Source organism: Monodelphis domestica, chromosome 4 (assembly GCF_027887165.1).
Source record: "Monodelphis domestica isolate mMonDom1 chromosome 4, mMonDom1.pri, whole genome shotgun sequence".
Taxonomy (NCBI): domain Eukaryota; kingdom Metazoa; phylum Chordata; class Mammalia; order Didelphimorphia; family Didelphidae; genus Monodelphis; species Monodelphis domestica.
In genome coordinates, this window is record NC_077230.1 from 51050884 (window position 1) to 51071564 (window position 20681).

Genomic DNA, 20681 nt, shown 5'->3' on the forward strand with positions numbered 1-20681 from the left:
CATCAGGGGAAATCACCCTTATATCCATAAGTAACAGAGAAAAGTAGAAATTTAATGTAACCATTAACACCTTCTGAAAGAAATACTAATATTAAACATCCTAGGACAATTAAAGCACAGTCCTAAAACAACTATGAGAAGGAAAAATTACAGCAGACAGTCAGAAGGAAGCAATTCAAATAGCATCAAGTTACATTAAGGATACCAGACTTGGCAGCTTCTAAATTAAAGGGTAATAAAGCATGGAATATGTTATTCTGAAAAGCAAAGGAACTAGGGCTACAAACATGAATCACATACCCAATGAAAGTGAGCATAATCCTCCAGGGGTAAAAGTAATATTCCATGAAATTGAGGACTTTCAGGTATTCTTGACAAAAATAAAACAAAGTTGTAAAGAAAACTAAATGACCAAATTCAACCTTGAAGTGAAGCATAAAAAGGTAAATAAAATAGTGAAAAAATAAGAATTTCAATAAGGTTGAATTGAATAACTGGAAAGCTGATAAATAAGATACTTAAGATTTCTATGATACTTAAGTTACACAAAGTAATTAAAGCATTTAAGACACTTAAAGCACTTAAGATACTTAAGAACTTTATTACTGAGGAGAATAAGAGTATACATTTAAAGAAGAGAGTAAGGAGAATAGGATGGATTGATATCCAAAAATAAAATAAAATTAAGGAACAGGAAAGAGGAAAACACAGGGAAAAGAGAAAAGGAAGGACAGGAGAAGGTAAATAATCTCTCAAGAAGAGTGCCTAAGAGACAATGCAATAGCAAAGCTATATGACTTTCATGGACAATACTTGAATTTTATTTGCTCTGCTCACAATTAGCTCAAAGTGAGAATAAAATACCCACATAGTCATCTATGGAAACCAACTTTATCCTATGGGTAAATAGAAGGTAAAAAGTTATAAGAGAAGGGAGGAGTGGGCAAAAAGGATCATGAAATAGAAAAAAGTGATGATCAGAAGCAAAACATATGTGAAAAGGCAAAGGCTAAAAGGAAGAAAAGAATGTCATCAGGGAGAAAATGTACCAAAATTCACTACATATAGCCAAAGTTGTACTCAGAGGGAAAGTTTATATCACTATGTACTTACATGAATAATATATACAAAGAATAGATCAATGAATTGGGCATGCAACAAATATATATATATATATATGAATTTAAAAATCTTCAGTTAAACAAAAAATTGGAAATCCAGAAATCAAAGGTGAGATTAATAAAACCGAAAGTAAGAAGACCATTGAACTAATAAATAAGGCAATGATCTGGTTTTATGAAACATAAGATAGAAAAATTATTGGTTAATTTTATTTTTAAAAGTAAAGAAAAACAATAAATATAAAAACAGTGAAATCACAGCCAATGAAAAAAACATTAAAGTAATTATTGGGAGCTATTTTGCCCAACTATATGTCAATACATCTAAATATTTAAGTGAAATACATGAATATTTAAAAAATATGAACTGCTCTGATTAACAAAAGAGGTAATAGTATACTTAAAGTCAGAAAAAAAAAACAATTTGAACAATCATCAAAGAATTCCCTAAGAAAAACCACCCAGAGTAATATGGGTTCATAAATGAATTTCACCAAAGTTTCAAAGAACAGCTAAATCCAAACTTATGTAAAAATTTTTAGGAAAATAGGAGACTGAGTTATTCCAATTTTTTTATTACAAATATATCAATACCTATACTGGGGGGAGAGATAAAATAGAGAAAGAACACTATGGGTCAATGAATATTTATGCAAAGATTTTAGAGAAAATGCTAGCAAGGAGATTACAACATGATATCACAAAGATTATATACAGCTGCATTCAAAGTATCTAAGAAAAATATTAATTGCTGTCAAATCCAAAAAGAACTAATGGAGGGGCGCAAAAGGGAATTTTAAAAAATCAAATAAGAGAAGTAGAAGAAAAATTGGGAAAAGAAATGAAAGTGACAAAGGAAAATCATGGGGAAAGGGTCAATATCTCAGTAAGGAGGCACAAAAAATAATAAAGAAATGATCACCTTACCAAACAAAATAGGTCAGTTGGTAAAAGAGGCACAAAAAGATATATAAGCAAAGTACTTCCAAGCCAGAACTGGCAATATTGAAAAAGAGGTATAAAAATTCACTGAAGGAAAGTGCTCTTTAAAAAGTAGAATTGGAGACTTCCAGTCAAGATGGCGGCTTAGAGAAAGCTAAAGTTCAGATCTCTGGAAACCCTTCCCGACCGATCTCAAACTATAAGCTCCTAAGGCGCTGAAATTCAAAACGATCAACAGCATAGAACCTGGGAATCCTCCTCCTGGACCTGGACCTGGATCAAAAGGTACGGCCCCCCTCAAAAGCCAGAACCCGAGATCACTCGGACCTAAGGGGTAGGAGCCCAGAGTCCAAGGCTCCGGGAAGCTGCAGATATATTGCTTTTTGTCCCTATTTATTTTTCTCCGCATGTCTAGTAACTCTAATGTTTCTAAGATTTAATTCACTTCTCTTACCTCTTTTTATTTATTTTTTGGTTTAATTTATATAGTTCTGATAGAGGAAGGTTCAGGTCTCCCACAAGTATAGTTTTTCTATCTATTTCATCCTTGAGCTCCTCTAGTTTCTCCTTTAGAAATTTGGATGCTATGCCATTTGGTGCATACGTGTTGAGTATAAATATTTCCTCATTGTCTATACTGCCTTTTATCAGGATGTAATTACCTTCCCTATCTCTTTTTACTAGATTTATTTTTACATTGGATTTGTCAGATATCATGATTGCTACTCCTGCCTTCTTTTTATCATTTGATGCCCAATATATTTGGGTCCATCTTCTTACTTTCACCCTATGCATATCTACCTTCATCATGTGTGTTTATTGCAGACAGCATATGCTGTCTAATTTCTAAGGAGATTGTAATCTACTCTGCTATTTGCTTGCATTTTATGGGTGAGTTCATTCCATTCACATTCAGAGTTATGATTACTAGCTGTGTATTTCCCAGCATTTTGATTTCTACTCCTGGTCCTGCCTTTTCTTTTTTCACTATTTTTTTCTTACCAATGTTTGTTTATAGTCAGTCTCCCCCATACCCCCCTTATTTTACTTCCCTTTCTACCTCCTCCCTTCTTATTCCCTCCCTTATTTTCCCCTGTAGTCTTTTTAAAATTTCTCCCCCTCCCTCTTCCTCCCTTGTACTGCTTCCCTCCCCACCAGTCTGTTTGTTACCCTTCTACTCCCCTAAGGGTGCAAATCTATTCTCTTCCCCAATGTATTGGATTGTTCTTCCCTCTTTGGGTCAGTTTCAAAGTACGTAAGAGTTGAGTATTTCTTATCTCCAACCTCTTTACCCTTCCAAGGTATTGATGTTCTCCCCCCTCCTGCCCTGAGCTTCTTTGTGACATATAAATTTACCCCCATTTGTTTCTTTTCCTATTTCTTTTAGTCATAACCTCTTTTTCTTAGCTCTAGTCATATATATATATATATATACATACACATGTATATATATTTATGCATGAATATATCTATATACCTATTTATGTCTTGTCCTTTCATCCTATACAGTTTGTCACTGTTCCCTCTAAGTGTAGTTCTTATAGCTGCTCAGGTTATAGCAATAGTTTTTAAGAGTTACCAGTGGCTTCTTTTCTTATAGGGATACATATCATTTTAACTTATTGAGTCTCTTAAAAAATTTTTGTTGTTGTTTTGTTTGTTTGTTTTTCCCCTCTTTTTTAATTACCTTTTGATGATTCTCTTGAGTTCTGTGGTTGGACATCAAATTTTCTGTTCAGGTCTGGTCTTTTATTTATGAAAGCTTGGAACTCTTCTGTTGTGTTGAATGACCATACTTTCCCCTGTAAGAATATAGTCAGTTTTGAGATAACAACAGTTTTTAAGAGTTATCAATGACCTCTTTTGTTATAGGGATACATATCATTTTAACTTACTGAGTCTCTAAAAAAAAAGTTTGTGTTTTTTTGTTGTTGTTGTTTTGTTTTTCTTTTCCCCCTCTTTTTTAATTATCTTTTTTATGATTCTCTTGCATTCTGTGCTTGGACATCAAATTTTCTTTTCATGTCTAGACTTTTTTTTTTACAAATTCTTGGAATTCTTTGGTCTGATAGTTCTTCAATTTGGCTATAACATTCCTGAGTGTTGTCAGTTGGGGATTAAGTACAGAATGTGATCAGTGGATTCTTTCAATCTCCCCTTTTCTCTCTTGTTCTAGGATATTGGGGCAGTTTTCTTGAATAATTTTTTTTGTAGTATTATGTCTAGGCTTTTTCTTTTGTCATAGTTTTCTGGTAGACCAATGATTCTTAAAATGTCTCTCCTCAAATGATTTTCTAAATCTTCTGTTTTGTGAATGAGATGCTTCATATTTTCCTTAATTTTTTCATTCTTTTGGTTTTGTTTTATAATGTCCTGTTGGTTGTAGGCCTAGTTCCCTTGCTTTCCAGAATATCATATTCTGTCCCTTTTGGTCCTTCAGTGTAGATGCAGCCAGATCCTGGGTTATCCTCACTGTGGTTCCATGGTATCTGAATATCTTCTTCTTGGCCGCTTGCAATATTTTTTCTTTGTAGGTCATCTTTCATCTTCTTTGCCTCATTTTCAAGCTGGTTGATTTTGGCTTTCAAGACACTATTTTCTTTTTCCAGTTTACTTATTTTAGTTTTTAAGTTCTTTTCCCAATTGTCTTCAGCCTCTCTCAATTGTGTTTTGAATTGTATTTTGAGTTCTTCCAAAGCCTGTATCCAATTTGCTGAGATTTCCAATTTAACATTTGATAATTCCTCTTCCTCTGTTCTGTTTGCTCTTTGTTCTTTGCCTGTATAGAAGCTTTCTATTGTAATTTCTTTCTTCTTTTTATGTTGATTTCTCATATTTGCCCTTTCTTTACTCTCTGTATTTGTCTGTGCTCTTGCTTATCTTATTTTTTGGTTTTGGGGTGTTCTCTCTGTCTCCCCACTTGGAGCTTTAACAGAAGTTTTTTTTTTCCTACAGTCTGTGTGAGATATGTATTGTAGTTTGGACTTCCCTGTCCTCTGGAGGCTTTTGATCGAATTAAAGTCCAGCAGTTTTGGGGGGGGGGGATTGTCACAGCTTGGGATTGCCAGACCTCTGAAGACTTTACATGGGGTTAAGTTCACCTGCATTGGGCTGGATGTGCTCTGAGGCCAAAGTCTCCTGGAAGCCTGGAGCATAATGTAGGGTCTCCACTGCTCTGACCAGGCTGCCTGTTCTGTGCTCCCTCTCCACATCCTTGCCCCACCCCCTGTGTTCAGTGCTCTGAGCCTGGCACAGACCTGCCCTCAAGCTTCATGCTCTAGACAAGCGCCTTTCCTGGACTTAGGTTTCTGCTACCGCTGGAGGCAAAGAACTCTAGTTGGGGGGTGGGGGTGGGGAGGGGTACAAGGACCTTCCTTCTGCCTTCCCCTTAAACCTGAGTGTTTTTTGAATTCCGAATTTTGGGGAGGGGAGCATACCTTTTGAATTGAGTCCAGCAGGAGGATTCTTTTGCTCTGTCATTTTGTTAGGTTTAATTTTCAGTCACCTAGGAGCATTTAGTTTGTAATTGGTAAGGAAGGGTATTCAGAGGTCTGAACTTTTGCTGCTTCTATGCTGCCATCTTGACTCTGCCTCAAGGAAAAAAATGATATTTAATTTTGAAAATAAGATAAAAAATTGTTACTCTAAAAAAACCTTTTAAATAACAAAAGTATTTTTTTCAGGTTTTGTATGTGGTAAAATATCTAATGACCTGGCATCTACTGATATCAGCTTGAGTGTCAAAATTCAACTTCACCAGGGAGGGAGGAGCAAAGGAAATTTGAAAAGCAAAGCTTGGGAAGGAAAGAGATCTCATGTCTGTTGCTGTTGTTCTATGGTGGGGACAGGGCCTTGGCCAGCCAAATTAAGATCCATTCTATTCAGGCTGATACCTTAAAGGAAATCTATCTCTCCCTTTTTCTATCTTCTTTCTTTTTCTCGTGTTATTAAGAAATGCTCATAACTCTTGCTAGATTACCTTTTTCTGTTACAGCTTTTACATGAAAAAAAAAAAATATATATATATATATATATATGTATATAGTGGTAACTGGTTTCAACTTAGGTGGATGCTGTCCCAATCTTGACCTCAAGAAAATGAGTCTGATCAGCATTTTATCAGGGTAAGGCAACTAGCATAGTCGCAGGTATTCACTAAATCTAAGAGGCCCAACCTCCATTTAGCCTCCTAACCAGGAAGCTGAATCAAGGGATCCAGGTTAAATAAGCTCTGGAACAACATTGTCTTCTTTTAGATTATCTCTCCTTGTTATGAGTGAAGTGAAATAAGCTTCATCATGGAAATCTTGGTCCTATCATGAGAAGTAATGAGTGATGATTCTAAAAAATTAAGTGTCATTCAGATGGGTAGGATCTTGAATGCCAGGCTAAGGATTGTGGAGTAGGCATGTATGTAGGTGTTTATGCATGTTTGTGAATGAATGCATTATATATGTACATATGTGTATATATGTAGGTGTGTTTATGTTCTAAGACTCATTGTACCCCATTGACCCATTAAGCACTGTTGCCAGAGTACTGGCATTGTTGTAGCTGTCTCTACTAATCCTTCTATTTTCCATGTTATTTCTCCAAGTCTTCCATTCTGCTCAGTGAATCTATTTCATATGTTATAAGGGAGGTGTTTTTTTGGGGGAAATCAAGCTTTTAATTGGAACAACTGCAACTGACATCTTTCTCAAAGTGTTTCACTGTTTTAAGGGTGACCCAAGGTCATGACTAATTATTTCTTGATCCACAGTATTGCTTCTTTTCAGATAAACTCAATGAATATGTCCATACTTCATAAGAGATCATTGAAATCATCATCTTCTTAGAGTTATTCTAATTCATCTTTATAAGTTCTTTATATTTTGGGATTAGATCATGCAATTTCAGATACAAATTCCCTTACAATGCTTCTGATTATCAAATTGGGAGTATTCAGCTCCATGAACTCAGGAGATACTCTGTACATTCTTGCTAAATAAAGCTATGCAGGTACTCTAGTTTTAATATTGATCACAATACAAGCATAACTCAGCACTAGATAGTGTGAAAGTCTTCAGCACTAGAGGGTTAATTATATGTCTCCCTTAAGCCATTTTTCAAAAATTTAATTTAATTCTACCATGTATTGAATTATAAGATAAAGCAATATATTCCCCACAAAAGATATCCCCTCTTCTCCAAAAGCGATTATAGGTTGAGGATCAATCCATCATTCAAACTAGAAGGTTTATGGAATAAATATATGATACATATGAATTCCTGTATATTATTTTAAATAGATTTGAAGTAAGACAAAGGAAATTTCATTGAACAGGAAGAGGAATAATTTTATCAAACTAATTCCTACTTACTAAGTTTATTTTAACCCTCTCTTAATTCCTGGTATGACACAAATAATTATTTAAGCCATAGAATCCCTGTGAAGGGGCTAGCATCATGCTGGCAAACCTATGATATTTATGCTGGCTTATGCCACAAGGTCTTGTTCTCTTTCCCCTTTTCAGGCAGGAAATTTGTCCTATAACCCACCCATCTGCCCAGCAACCCATTGTGACCTCTTCCTCCCACCCCGTCTGGGATAAGGTTGGGGGGGAGGAATGGGAGGAAAGCTCACATGTAGTATGAAGGTTACAATTTGGGCTCTCAGGATTGAAAAGGTTCACCATCCCTGTTCTAGAGTGATCCTTGCAAAGAAGAAACCTCCAAGTTAGAGAGTTATGAAAAAAAGAATAGAAAAAGATAATGAGATGCCAGGTTGTCTGAAGAGAGGAGAGAGGAGAAACAAAGATGAAGGGCTATTGTTGAGAGAAGTAAGAATGATTGTTTTAAATTTGAATTTTTAAGCTGAAAGAAACAACTTAGGTCACAAAGATAAACTTTGTTAATGTGAACATTTTTCCATGAAAAGATCACTTTGTATAGATACCTGGGCATGTGCTAGAATACAAAGAAATTTATGAATATTTTCCTTCCCTACTACAATAAGTATAGTCAAGAAATAAATGCTGAATTTTGGAATCATTGGACTTGAATTCAGATCTCTTCCACTTTCTAGGTGTTTCTGGAAAGATACATCAGCTTCTTCATTCGTAAAATTAAGTTGTTGGGTTAGTTATCTCTGAAGTCTCTCCCAGTTCAAAATCTATGATCCAATGCCCATAAGAGCAAAATGACTGTTCTGAAGCATAGCACTAATAATTTTCAGAATAAGAGTAGAGATGAGGAAAGAAGGAACTTTACTTGGCATTTATACTCTGAAATTTCTTCACAGCCCTATAAAGTTTAGTTGTAACTAGGACTCCCTTGTTTGCTTGATAACAGGAGTGAACAAAGACTAACAGTTTACTCAGCAGAAGTAGAAGTGGTAAAGGTCATGAGCCATGTTGTGGTCTTTGGCAGAGACATCACAATATTTTACTTTTGACCAGTGGCAAAAAAAAAAAATCTAATCTTAGAGCAACTGCAGCAATGGCACAAAGGTTGGAATATATAACACATAGCATTCTAAAGGTGAAGTTATTGACAATAATTATGAGCTACATGAAGAGATATGGCTAAATGGGTAAAGGAAGGGCACCATTTTTCATCCTTTCCACATTCAAAGATTAGTTTTTAATAATTATCTGCTCTGGTTATTTAAAGTGCCTATTGTATCCATTATAGTTCTTAGGCTCTCCATTTGCCCTAAGTCTTGGCTCAAAAAGAACAACTCCTTACCTTACAGCTGCTCAGCAAATCTGTCTGTAAGCTTGACTGCTTTCTTAGCCATCTTGATTATTATTGTCACATTATTGAGGCCATGCTTCAGTAGGTCTTAAAAGTGATTTGTCTGCCCTCCTTGCTTAGTTATGTTTATCCAGCTCACTGTCCAGTATCTGCTTCAATATCCCACTGTCATCCTAACTTCTTACCTATGGCTGCATGCATACACACACACACACACACACACACACACACACACACACATACAGACATTTCTATATCATCAACTCAATTCTATTCCATTGAAGTATAAATGTGAATGATTCAGAAGGTATGTAGATGCAAAGAGATGGAAATATAAAGAGATGGAGACAAAAATACAGAGATTTTAGTTATAAAGATAGAGACACAGAGAAAAAACAGAGGTAGATATAAAAATTGAGAAGAGAAAGACAGAGACAGCTGCAGAGAAATTAGATAATGTGGCTCATAGTTCCCTCTGGAATTGACATAAAGCAGAAGGGTATTCCACTTATTCTAAAAAATCTCCTCTTAAACCCTAGTCCTATAGGGTTCCTGGCACAGAATGATGGAGACTTTTAGGACTTGATCCTCTGCTGCCAGGATTTATGAATAATTTATGTCTAAAAACTGGGAGAAAAAGATTAGAGTTTATCACTGATGATACTGAAAACCAGAATAAAGTACAGAAAGATGCATTCCTGGTGGTCAGACCTGTTTAAGAATATGATCCTTTATTCTATTTCAGTAATAACATTTGTTTAACCTACTGTACCAATTCCAGGTAATCATGCATTATCTAGGTTCACTATAGGACTGCTCAAAGCATGTATCACCATAGCAACTCATCCTGGGGAAAATTATCATGGAAGTGATTCTAGAAAAAAAAGGCTACAGTTTTCTGAACCCTAGCTATTTTTTCCCCACTAAGGTTATCTAGCAATCCTAAGCAGTTTTAGAGGTGTGAGTTTTTGGAACATTTAAGGTTAAGGATTGAAACCCCTGCCTACATGGCCTTGAATCACCTCATTGCTCTAAATTTTTGGTACTTTGCAATTTGTTTTCTTCACTCCAAAAAGAGCCTCAGAAAGCTATCATCATACATTCTTGTTATGGAGGAATTCTCATTGGATATTTTTGCTGTTTAGATTAAAAGTGAATGAAGTCATACAATTGGAACTTTTCATAAACATTTCCATGTACCTATCTATTTCCAAGACTTCCTATGAAGTTTTATTTTTGTTGCTCAAAAATCTATGGTGAAATGGTACTTCAAAAATTATTAGAGATAAGTATGGAAGAATATCCTCATCAAGCTTTGTTCTATTATTTAAATATCATAATGATGCCCAACATGCAGAGGCTCAAAAAGTGACAATGACCCATGATTTTAAGATAAAAAGTGTCTAGATCTTTAGCTGAAAACCAAGGAAAACCACCAGTCTTTATTACCCCTTTTATATGTCAATTTAAATTGGACAATTTTACAGGGAACATCTGACTAAAAGATTATATTAGTGAGTTGAGAGTCAGTAAGTTAGTAAGGGAAAATGACCAAGGAATGAAGAAAAAATACATATTCAGGGTAGGAATGAATAATTTCACTATTCAGCCTATTATTATCCTATGAACATTCTAAGAGCTTTCCAAACTTCCTCACTCGTTACTCAAATTACAAATTACAACATTCCTTTTTCCATTTGTTTATTTTTGCACATGTAACTTTTCTGGAATTTTCTATTTTTCTCATGGGATCTCATGAGATTTTATCCTTTGTGAAATAAAAGAAAAGGCTGTTTCATGCCTAGCAACATATTGTTTATCAGTGCCAGTGCAGGAACTAGACACATCTAGGTCCGATTGCCATGTGATCTACACATAAGTTTGATCTTGGAGATTTTTGCTAGGCCAACTCAGTTGTGAGTCAAGAGCCAAAGGAAGAGATCAGCCATCTAATGCCAAGTAATCAACCTAGGAAATAGTGTGATTCATGAATCTGTGACATATAAGCCGCTAATGCTTTCCCAAAAAGTTTAGATCAAGTATCACCTCATGTTATTTAAACACAAATTTGTTTGTGTATACCTCATATAATGAAAGATTCTTGAGAACAGGAAATGTTTCTCTTTTGTCCTTATATAGTAACTACAGTGACAAGTATCATGTCTCTCTGATACTAATTTTTAATTAATTAATAGGATCCCAGATTTTAGAGTAAGACTTTCTGTAATAGCAAAGAACTGAAAACAAAGTAGATCCTAATAATATGGAATTGGTAAGCAAATTATAGTTCCTGAATGTAAAATAATGTTATTATTCAATCAGGACCAAGGAATATGAAGAATACAGAGAAACATGGAAAAATACATACAAAGAAATGCAAAGTGAAATGGGAGCAAAAAGATCCTTCACAAATAATGCACAACATAAATTAAAGGAAGAAAGAAACAGCAGCTCCTACAGAAATGAAACTGAATGTCATGTAATGTGAATGTCCAAACTTGGCCCTAATGATATGTAAAGGCATCATACTCCCTTCTTTGCAGAGATGACAGACTATGGATGTGGACCATTGAATATTTCTATTACACTCCCTCAGATGTGATAGAATAGACTCCCTTTTAAATCTAGCAAGTTAATATGTTGTTATGAATGTGTAATGGAAAGGGTCAAGAAGTCCTTGATGTCTTCTTTCAGAGGACATGAAGGATTTATAACATCTGAAAAGCTTAGGAAAATTGTGGGAGCATGAAACCTTAAGAGAGTCTCTGTGAGCTAAGATCCCAGCTATCTGGGGGAAATGAAATCATGACATGTGCTTGTACTGCTAAAGTGAATTGCATTAAGTTTCTTATGTTTCCTTGTAAATCTTGCTAATGCCAAATCCTTTGCTTCTGTTTATGTTGTTCCTTTCACCTAGAACTTACACAGACATTTCTTTACTGATTGATTGGAAAATTAAGAGCTAAAATCTCCCACATATATTCTAAAAACTATTAAATATAAAAAGGTACCAGACTGAGTAATGAATAAGAAATCAAATGAACATAAATTACCTTTATCCAGACCAGATTTGCCCCAAAAGATATCCAAGAACCTGAAGTCATTTAGAGAAGGGTGTTCCCCTAAATTAGGATTGGGAGGGAATTCAAAACAAGATTAGATAAAAATGGCTGAAATCCAAAGTACTGTGAATGAAGATTATTCAAAAAATAGTCACTGAGGAGGGAGAAGGTCCAAGGGCTCTAATCCACTCATCAAAAACCTTGAAAATGAGGAATAGTACCAAATAAGACCTGACTATCCCATTAAAGAATGAGAGGAGGTGAGGAGTTTAGTTCTGACACCAAGTCAAAAATCATGAACTTATGCAAGAGATGTGAATAAATAGAAGGAAAACTCAAATAATACTGATTAAAAGGTACCCAAAATGGAAACTTAGAAAAAGAGTGTAACTTCAACTTGAGTTCAGAGGAAAAACAAAATGTCTTTGACACAGGGTCTCCAAGAGTACCACGAATATAAGATATAGAGAATATTGTGAGATGTAAAATAGATAACATTGACTATATTAAATTTTAAAATATTTCACAGAAACAAATCTAATGCAACCAAAATAAGAAGAAAAAAAAAACTGGGGAGAATTTTTATAGCAAGTGCCTCTGACAAAGGCCTCATTTCTAAAATAAATAGATAATTGAATCAAATTTATCAGAATACAAAGTATTCCCCAGTCCGTCCACTAATGTTCAAAGTAAATGAATGGGAAATTCACAGATGGAGAAGTTTAATTATTTGTTCATATAAAAATACTCCAAATAACTATTAATTAGAAAAATTAAAATTAAAACCAAACTGATGTACCTCCTCATTTCTATCAGATTGGCTAATATTAAAAAAAAAAGGATACTGATAATGATAAGTGTTGGAGGGAGATGGAGAAAAATTGAGACACCAATACATTGTTGATGAATCCATGAAATGACACAACCATTGTGGAGAACAATTTAGAACCGTGTTCAAAGTGACATCAATACATAAAGAAATTAATTAAGATTATTCACTATAAGGTTAGATACTTGAAGCTGAAACTTAAATATTTTGGCCACAAAATGAGAAGAAAGGACTCATTGTAAAAGGTCTTGTCATTTGGAAAAAATGAAGTAAAAAAGAGAAGGACATATAGCAGACGTTGAGATGGATAGTGTTATGAACATGAAGTTGGACACACTTCCAGAGGTAGTGGAGTGTTGAAGGTAGGAGACATGGCTTGCTATAATATATGGGTTCATGAAGAGTCATGACTGAATGTCTAAACTACTCTACAAGTATGTGTAGGTATATGTATATAACCATACGTATATATGTGCTCATAAATACATGTGTGCATATATACATGTGTAGGAATCTGTAGCCATATGTTTTCATGTGTACATACCTACACAAGCCTGAACATATGCTGTCAACCTGAAAAAAAACCCACAGTCACTAACATAGTCACAATAGAACACATGTTTAATCAGGACTAGAGAGATGATACTCTTATGGCCACCACAGAATCCTACACACACCACACGGAGTCCTTCCTGTCCTTTACTTACCAGAAGGTATAAAGGACCCCAACTTTTTCAGCTTATTAGAAAATCCCCTTATAAGGTCACAGAACTTGTCACTAATGTGGAATTTTGCACTTGATTCTATATAATTGGCCTCTATTGGCCAACTAGAGCCTTCCTTGTCCTCCTTTAAGACTTCTTTCTAACTACTTCAGTGGTTCTGTGTTATTCAAGGCTGACATTATTATAATATAATTATATATGTGAGTTATTATATAAATATGAATAATAATAGAATAAAATATAGTAATATAATAATTTATATTTATGTAATTTCCCAGATTAATTAGAACCAGAAAACAAAATGAAGATAGAAAACATCCACCGGTGACCTTAAAACAACTTCAAATTAAAAATACCTATAAGAGATAAAATTCGAGCTTTCAGGATAAAGAAAAAAGATATTTCAATTAGATAGAAAAATTTCAAGTAACAAGGAAATACATTCATGATCACAGACTGTGTTGACATTAATATAAAGTGGCCCACCTGGCATGTGCCTTTCTTACTTGTATTTTTCTTAAATTCTCAACTTTTAATAAACCTCTAAAAATATCATACTCCTTGCAAAGAGAAACTAATTTCTTCCTGCCTCAGTTTCCCTAAATTTTAATCTTTATAAATAGCAGAGGAGACATTCTGTTGAAGAAGATGGTATGGAATGAGATTCCTTCATAGACCAAGGAATTATCCTTGAGAAGGAGTAAATCCTCTTCATATGAGACAATGATGAATTAGGAGATAGTAGCGGAAGGCACCTGAGCTGTTTGAGATGAGGAAGAGCAAAGATTTATAGTGAATGGCCTCATTTTGTCCTGTAAAATATAAGACAAGGTTGTCATCTGAGAAAGTGGAGAGAAAACGAGCCATCAAAAATTTCAGCAGAAGCTAAGTTATGAAGAGAACTGTGGAGAGGGGCATAATGAATTGACAAGGGAGGCATAGTAGCACTGTGTAGTAGTAGTCAGTGTCAAACTGAGGTGGCATAATCAATTTTAAATGGATCCAAACAGCAATGGTTACATGATTTTCTTCATTTTTGTTCAACAATATGTGTGCAAAGGCTGGGAGAGAGGGTGGGAGTAATTCAAGAATTTGAAAGGATGTAATCAACAATAATATAAAGGAGGCTAGAAGCTCAAGAGAAGAAGATTGTGTAGAACTGAAGTGTGTCACAATGGGTCAGGATTTAGACAAGAGGAAAAAATGACTGGTACAAAGGTGATGGCTTGAGAGAGAATTGAGGGATCACACTGCGGACAATGGACAGTGTTTGGTAAGAAAAAGCAAAAGGAACCATAAAAACCCACTGGATTATGATCAGATCAGGGGATTTCTTGAAAATTCTTGAATATGAGGTTGTTGTATTTTTGAGTGCATAATCAAAGATTTGAGTTTAGATGAGGTATGAAGAACTTATACTTCATGAAACAGAGTAGACTGAGGAACCATAAAAGTAGTTATGGTGTTTAAGGGAGGGTCAGGATGTATGTTGAAGTCTCCAAGAAAGGAAGCATGAATTGGTGAGAAAGAAAATTTGTGTCCCGTGTTGTAAATTCATTTAGGAGAGAAGGTAAGTGACCTGGAATTCTGTAGACAACAACTACAAGGATTCTGTTTGGGTGGTAGATAAGAATGACAAGGGGGTGGGAGGATTTGCATTTTCCTGATTTGAACAATGAGTTGAGGGCAATGATTAACTAGTAATGGAAAGTAAAGACACTAAAGGGTACTAAAAGATGGAAGGAATGGGAGAAGAAAAGATGTAGGATGAAGGAAAGTTTATTGCCTATAGAAGAGGAATTCTGGAGTACCAAATGAAAGGGGTAGGTGGCATTTTGTTGCAGGTTTAGGGTGGGATAACTGAGGGGAATAGGAATAAGTAATGTGTTGGGGAGGGATGGAAAACAGGGTTTTAAAGATGGCTTATAAAGTTTCAGAATCAATGGGATGTATAGATTGTGAGATTTTATATACACATTGTTCACCTGGAAAAACACAGAAACATCAAAGCAGTTGCAAAAGAACCTGTCTTTTATCAGAACAAGGGAGGCAATTTGAGGTTCTATTTATACCTGAGGGAATATAACTAAATACAAACACTTGACTGGTTACTTAGGTCTTGAGAGTGGTTATAGCAGAAGGCGAGGGTACCAGGTACAAGAGATCTAAATACAATAAAAGAAAGTTAGAAGACAAAAAAGGGTATTTAATACACAACTACATTTTCCACTTCTGTTCAGGGTGCCAAATGAATGCTTGATGATCTATCATTTAGTATAGGATCATTCAGGAGATCTCTTGAAGGCAAGCTCCCATGAGACAAGGGTAAATTTGGGGTTTCCTAAAACAAAGTTGTAACACATATGTATATTGAAAAATCTGTATTATATCATATTAAAGGATATATATTCATTGCAGTTAAAACATAATATTTATCCATGTCTTATAATTAACATAAAATGCTATATTAAATATAATATAATACATAAAATGCAGTATTACTATATAATCATAATAGCAATAATTAAAACAATGTATAATTATTCTAATATAATATAAATATAGAATGTAATTATAATTAATATGTAATATATTAAATAATTATCTAGTATATTTTGTAATAAAATACACCTACATATATTTAATCTATATATACACATGTATGTATATATGTGTGTGTGTATATATATACACACACACATATATAATGTCTCATTCTACACTCTGAACCTTTCACTTCCCTATCAGGAAATGTTTGATCTTAGTCTTCTGGGAATCTCAGTTGGTCATTTCATATGACTTCACCAGGGATCTTAAATATTTCAAAGTTTTGTGTGTGTGCATGTATGCATTATCTATCATATGTCTGTATTTTTTCTCTTGGAGATGACTGTGTTGCTTTATTTTGTTTAATTTCAAATATTTGTAATAGATTTTGCTTTTCTTTCATTCTAATTTGGAGACGGAACATTTTATTGATTGAAAAATAAGTAAATAGATAAGTAGTAAAAAATAAATAACCATATTAAGTTATTCCTTTTAACCAAGCAAAATAAAGCAACACATTTTGTTATATTTCTCTTTTTACATGTCTAGAGCATTGTTTTGCTTTGCCAAGAGATGGGAAGACTGCTTTACATTTTTCTTTGCAAGCGAAATTTGGTTAGTGTGTTGATCACATTGATACCATTTTATATGAATTTTTTAATATCTTGCCTTCTAAATCTAATAACTTTGCAGTAATGTGTGTTCTCTCTGCCTTACTTCTTATTGAAGAAGAAATATTATTATTATATTGTTACAGGTTAATTACTGCATCTGAGTTCTTAATATCACTCTCAGCAACTTCCTCTAGTGACTATTCCCCTTTTCTTGGATACATCTTTGTTTCCTCCATTGACACTATTTCATTTCTATTTACTTGGGAACATGCTTATGTGATTTGAAAAAACAAAACAAAAAAAAAAACAACTTTTCTTGACCATTCTAAATATCCAGCTATCTCTCCATTTCTATTCTTCAGTTCTTCACTTATATTCAATTTCTCTACTCTTTGCAGTAGAACTCCTATCCCTAGAAATATTCCTCTAAAATGTTAAATGAATTTATATTGACACAATCCAAGAATATTTTAATTTTAGACAGGGAAAAAATGTTTCATCACATCTATGAAGATCTGAGTTTTCCTTTCCTACATCAGAGACCTCAAACATTCTTTACCATCTTTTAGCAGATCCATTAAGCCAAAATAATGTTTATAATAATAATAAGATGTTTTCATTTACATTATGATAAGTATATTAGGGTTAATATGATAAATATTTGTTTATGGTATTTACATGTTAAATATAAACAGATATAGCCCACATAAACAAAAATGATTTAGGGGTTCTCAATAATTTTAAGACTGTGAGAGACCAAAAACTTTGACAATTGCTGTTTTAACTGTAAAACAGGCTAGTAGTAGTAGTAGTAGTCTCTCGGTAACCGAGGATGACGATTGTCTTTGTGTGTTTTCATCTATGGTGTATAGATGAGTGTGCACAAAGACACTTGTGCGTGGAGATTTAAGTAGAAAAGTCATTGCACAGAGACAGTCCCACTCTCTCGGCGTTGGAAGCCTGGGTCCAGTGGCACGAAAAGTCGTTACACCTGGAGACTTCCTCAGCTGCATTGGATGGCCGTGTTGTCTTTTGTGCTCCAACATGCCCTAAGCACTCCACAGTGCTTCGCTGCGTTGCCCTCTCAGCCGTTGAACCTTCTTATTGGTTTCTTCCGTCTGTTCAGCCGAAGCAGTCTTCACATGCTGGGTGAGCAAAGCCCTAGTTCACCAGGGGTCTATGACCTGATGGCTACCCTCACAAGGTTTAGCTGGCCTGTCGAAGCTGTTGCCCGTGGTGTGGCCGCTGCCACATTCTAGCAGCTACTGGGAGCCACCAGTGAGAGCTGGGTGTCAGGTGGGGGTCAGAAGCAGGAGAGCTGCCCTAGGAGGGCACGACAAGCCCTCCAAACCAGAGATACTACCCCTCCCTGAGCACCCCATGCACCCCATGCAGTTTTATCTGGTCAAGCTAAAAACAGGCTACACACAATTAAATACACAGCTTCATCAGTAATCTTTTTTTAATGTTATTTTGAATATTAATTTTGTTTAGCATTTGTTAAGCTCAGAAGATTTTTAATCACTAGCATAACTATGTAGTATTATCTTAAAATTATTCAACCAATCAGTAATATTTTATTTTTCTCCCAAATAATTAGACCATATTGTACATATCAATGTTCTTTCAATATGATTATGCTTAATTTTAAAGGATTATAGAGTATTAAATGTAATTACATTGACTTGGTTATGTCTTCTACTATACTTGTGCCAATTTTTACATATATGTTGCCTTTTCCTCTAAAGAGCTATTTATAAAACAAGGAAACATTTACCAAGGTAGTAATATGCAAGTCATGTGCAGTGCCAAGAACATTATTACCTCAGATGGTGCCAACAGCCCTGTTTCCTATCACAGCATCTTAGAAATATCTCTGCTAATTATCAAGACACTCATCCGGTAGCAAGACTGTTTTGCCATTACTTAATCTCCAGCAGTAATATACAATATGTAAGTATTGGAAGTGAAAGCGATCTTTTCTTCATCACTGACAGTAACAGATAGTGCTTGATAAGTATGATCCATGTGTAGCACTTCTTTCATTACTGAAGAAGAGCATCCTCTGCCAGAAGATCAACTACCAAAGCATTTCAGTGTCATCAATCTCACACTACTTGCCAATGCCTTGAAAGCACATATCCTCATCTAGTAATGAATCTGTGTCATCTCATTGTCATGTATCCTGAATTGTTTAGGAAAGCAAAATGGAAGGGAAAAAATCAGAAGTTATGACTATAACAATTCCATAATATAGGAGGAAAGAGAAATAGTGATTTAAAGAGTGGAATGTGTGTGTGTGTATTTTTTTAGTTTTTATTATGAAGTTGTTCCCTATGTATCATGTGTTACTGAAAACAGTTTTTAATTTTAAGAGAGAAAAAAATTAAGCATTGTTTTGAAAGACTCATAGGAGGAGAAAATGTTTGGGTTTTTTTTGTGTGTGTGATTGTTGTTGTTTTGCTCAGCCTTTGAAATAAGTAATAGCCATTCTCTGAAAGGTGATCATATTTTTAGATGAAACTATCAGGGTGTTATTCTAAGAAAGCAAAATTTAAGTAATATAATGTACACAAGACTGTGTACTCTCAACATCCTCGTCATCCTCCTCCAGGGATGAAGGAAAGGGCACTGGCACTATAATTAGAAAACTTAAGTTTTGATGGTGGCTTAGTAGCAGGGAAAGTTAAAACCTCTCTGACAACCCTTCCAAATCCATTTTTTTTAAAAACTAGCTCAACATAATAGGAGTCAAAGACCAATAGCAAGACAGAGTGAGGGGGTTCTCCTTCTGAACACAACTTGAAAGGTAGTTAGAGAGAGTTGCTTTCACTGGATAAGGGGGAGGTGGAAACAAAACTGCACAATCTGGCCACTCCCCCACCTCCTAAGCCAGATTCCAAACCTAGTCATAGGCCAACTTCTGGATCCTAGGTCCAGGGCTACACTAACAATAGGACACCCCAGAAACAGCCCTTGAAGTCCAAGGCAATGACACCAATCTGCAGTAAGGCCCAGGAATCCATAGTGCTCGGCCCTTTTAAACTTGCACTGCTGCAAAGAAGATCCAGCTCCAGGGCAAAATTGATCATAGTGTCAAACTCTGCAAGCCGGCAGCAGAGGAGACTGTATCAACAGCTTTCAGAGCTCTCAGTAAAAAGGGGGAAAAAAGGCTGGGAAAATGAGCAAACAGCAAAAGAAATCCCTAACCCTTGACAATTCCTATGGTGACAAAGAAGAACAGAATCAACAGCAACAATTTTTCTAATTGTTTAGACGTAACTTTATTTGTGTGAAAAATGTTTTGTAATCCCATTCATTCACACAAATAAAACTAGATCTAAACAATTAAAGAAAACATTAATTGCTCATGGGTTAGATGAAGATAATATAATAAAAATGACAATCCTAAATAAATTAATTTACTTATTAAGTGCCAAACTACCAAAAAAATTATGAAATATAAAAATTAGCAAAATTCATCAGGAAGAACAAAAGGTCAAGAATATCAAGGGAACTAATAAACAAAAAAGTGAAGAGCCTAGAATTACCAGACCTTAAACTATTATAAATAGTAATCATCAGAACAATCTGGTACTGGCCAAGAATGAACTAGATTTGTGGCAAATGACTTCAACAATCTAGTGTTTGATAAACAAAATATTCTCTGTTTGGGGATAAGAACTCATTGCTGGAAAGATTGGAAAACAATATGGCAAAAATAGGTTTAGATCAGTATCTCACACCCTAGTCCAAGATAAGGTAAAAATGAATATATGTTTTGACCAAACATATTGATATTAAAAGTAAATTAGGGGAGCATAAAATAGTTTAACTGTTAGATCTATGGAGAAGGGAATATTTATGACCAAACATGAGAAAGAAAATATTACAAGATGTCAAATTAATAATTTTGATTTTATTAAATTAAAAAGCTCTTCTAAAATCAACACCAATGCAACCAAGATTGGAGAGGAAACAATAAACTGGGAAAAATTTTACAGCAAATTTCTCTGATAAAGATCTCACTTCTCAAATATATAGAGAACTAAGTCAAATTTATAAAAATCCAACTCATTCCCTAATTGATAAATGGTCAAAGA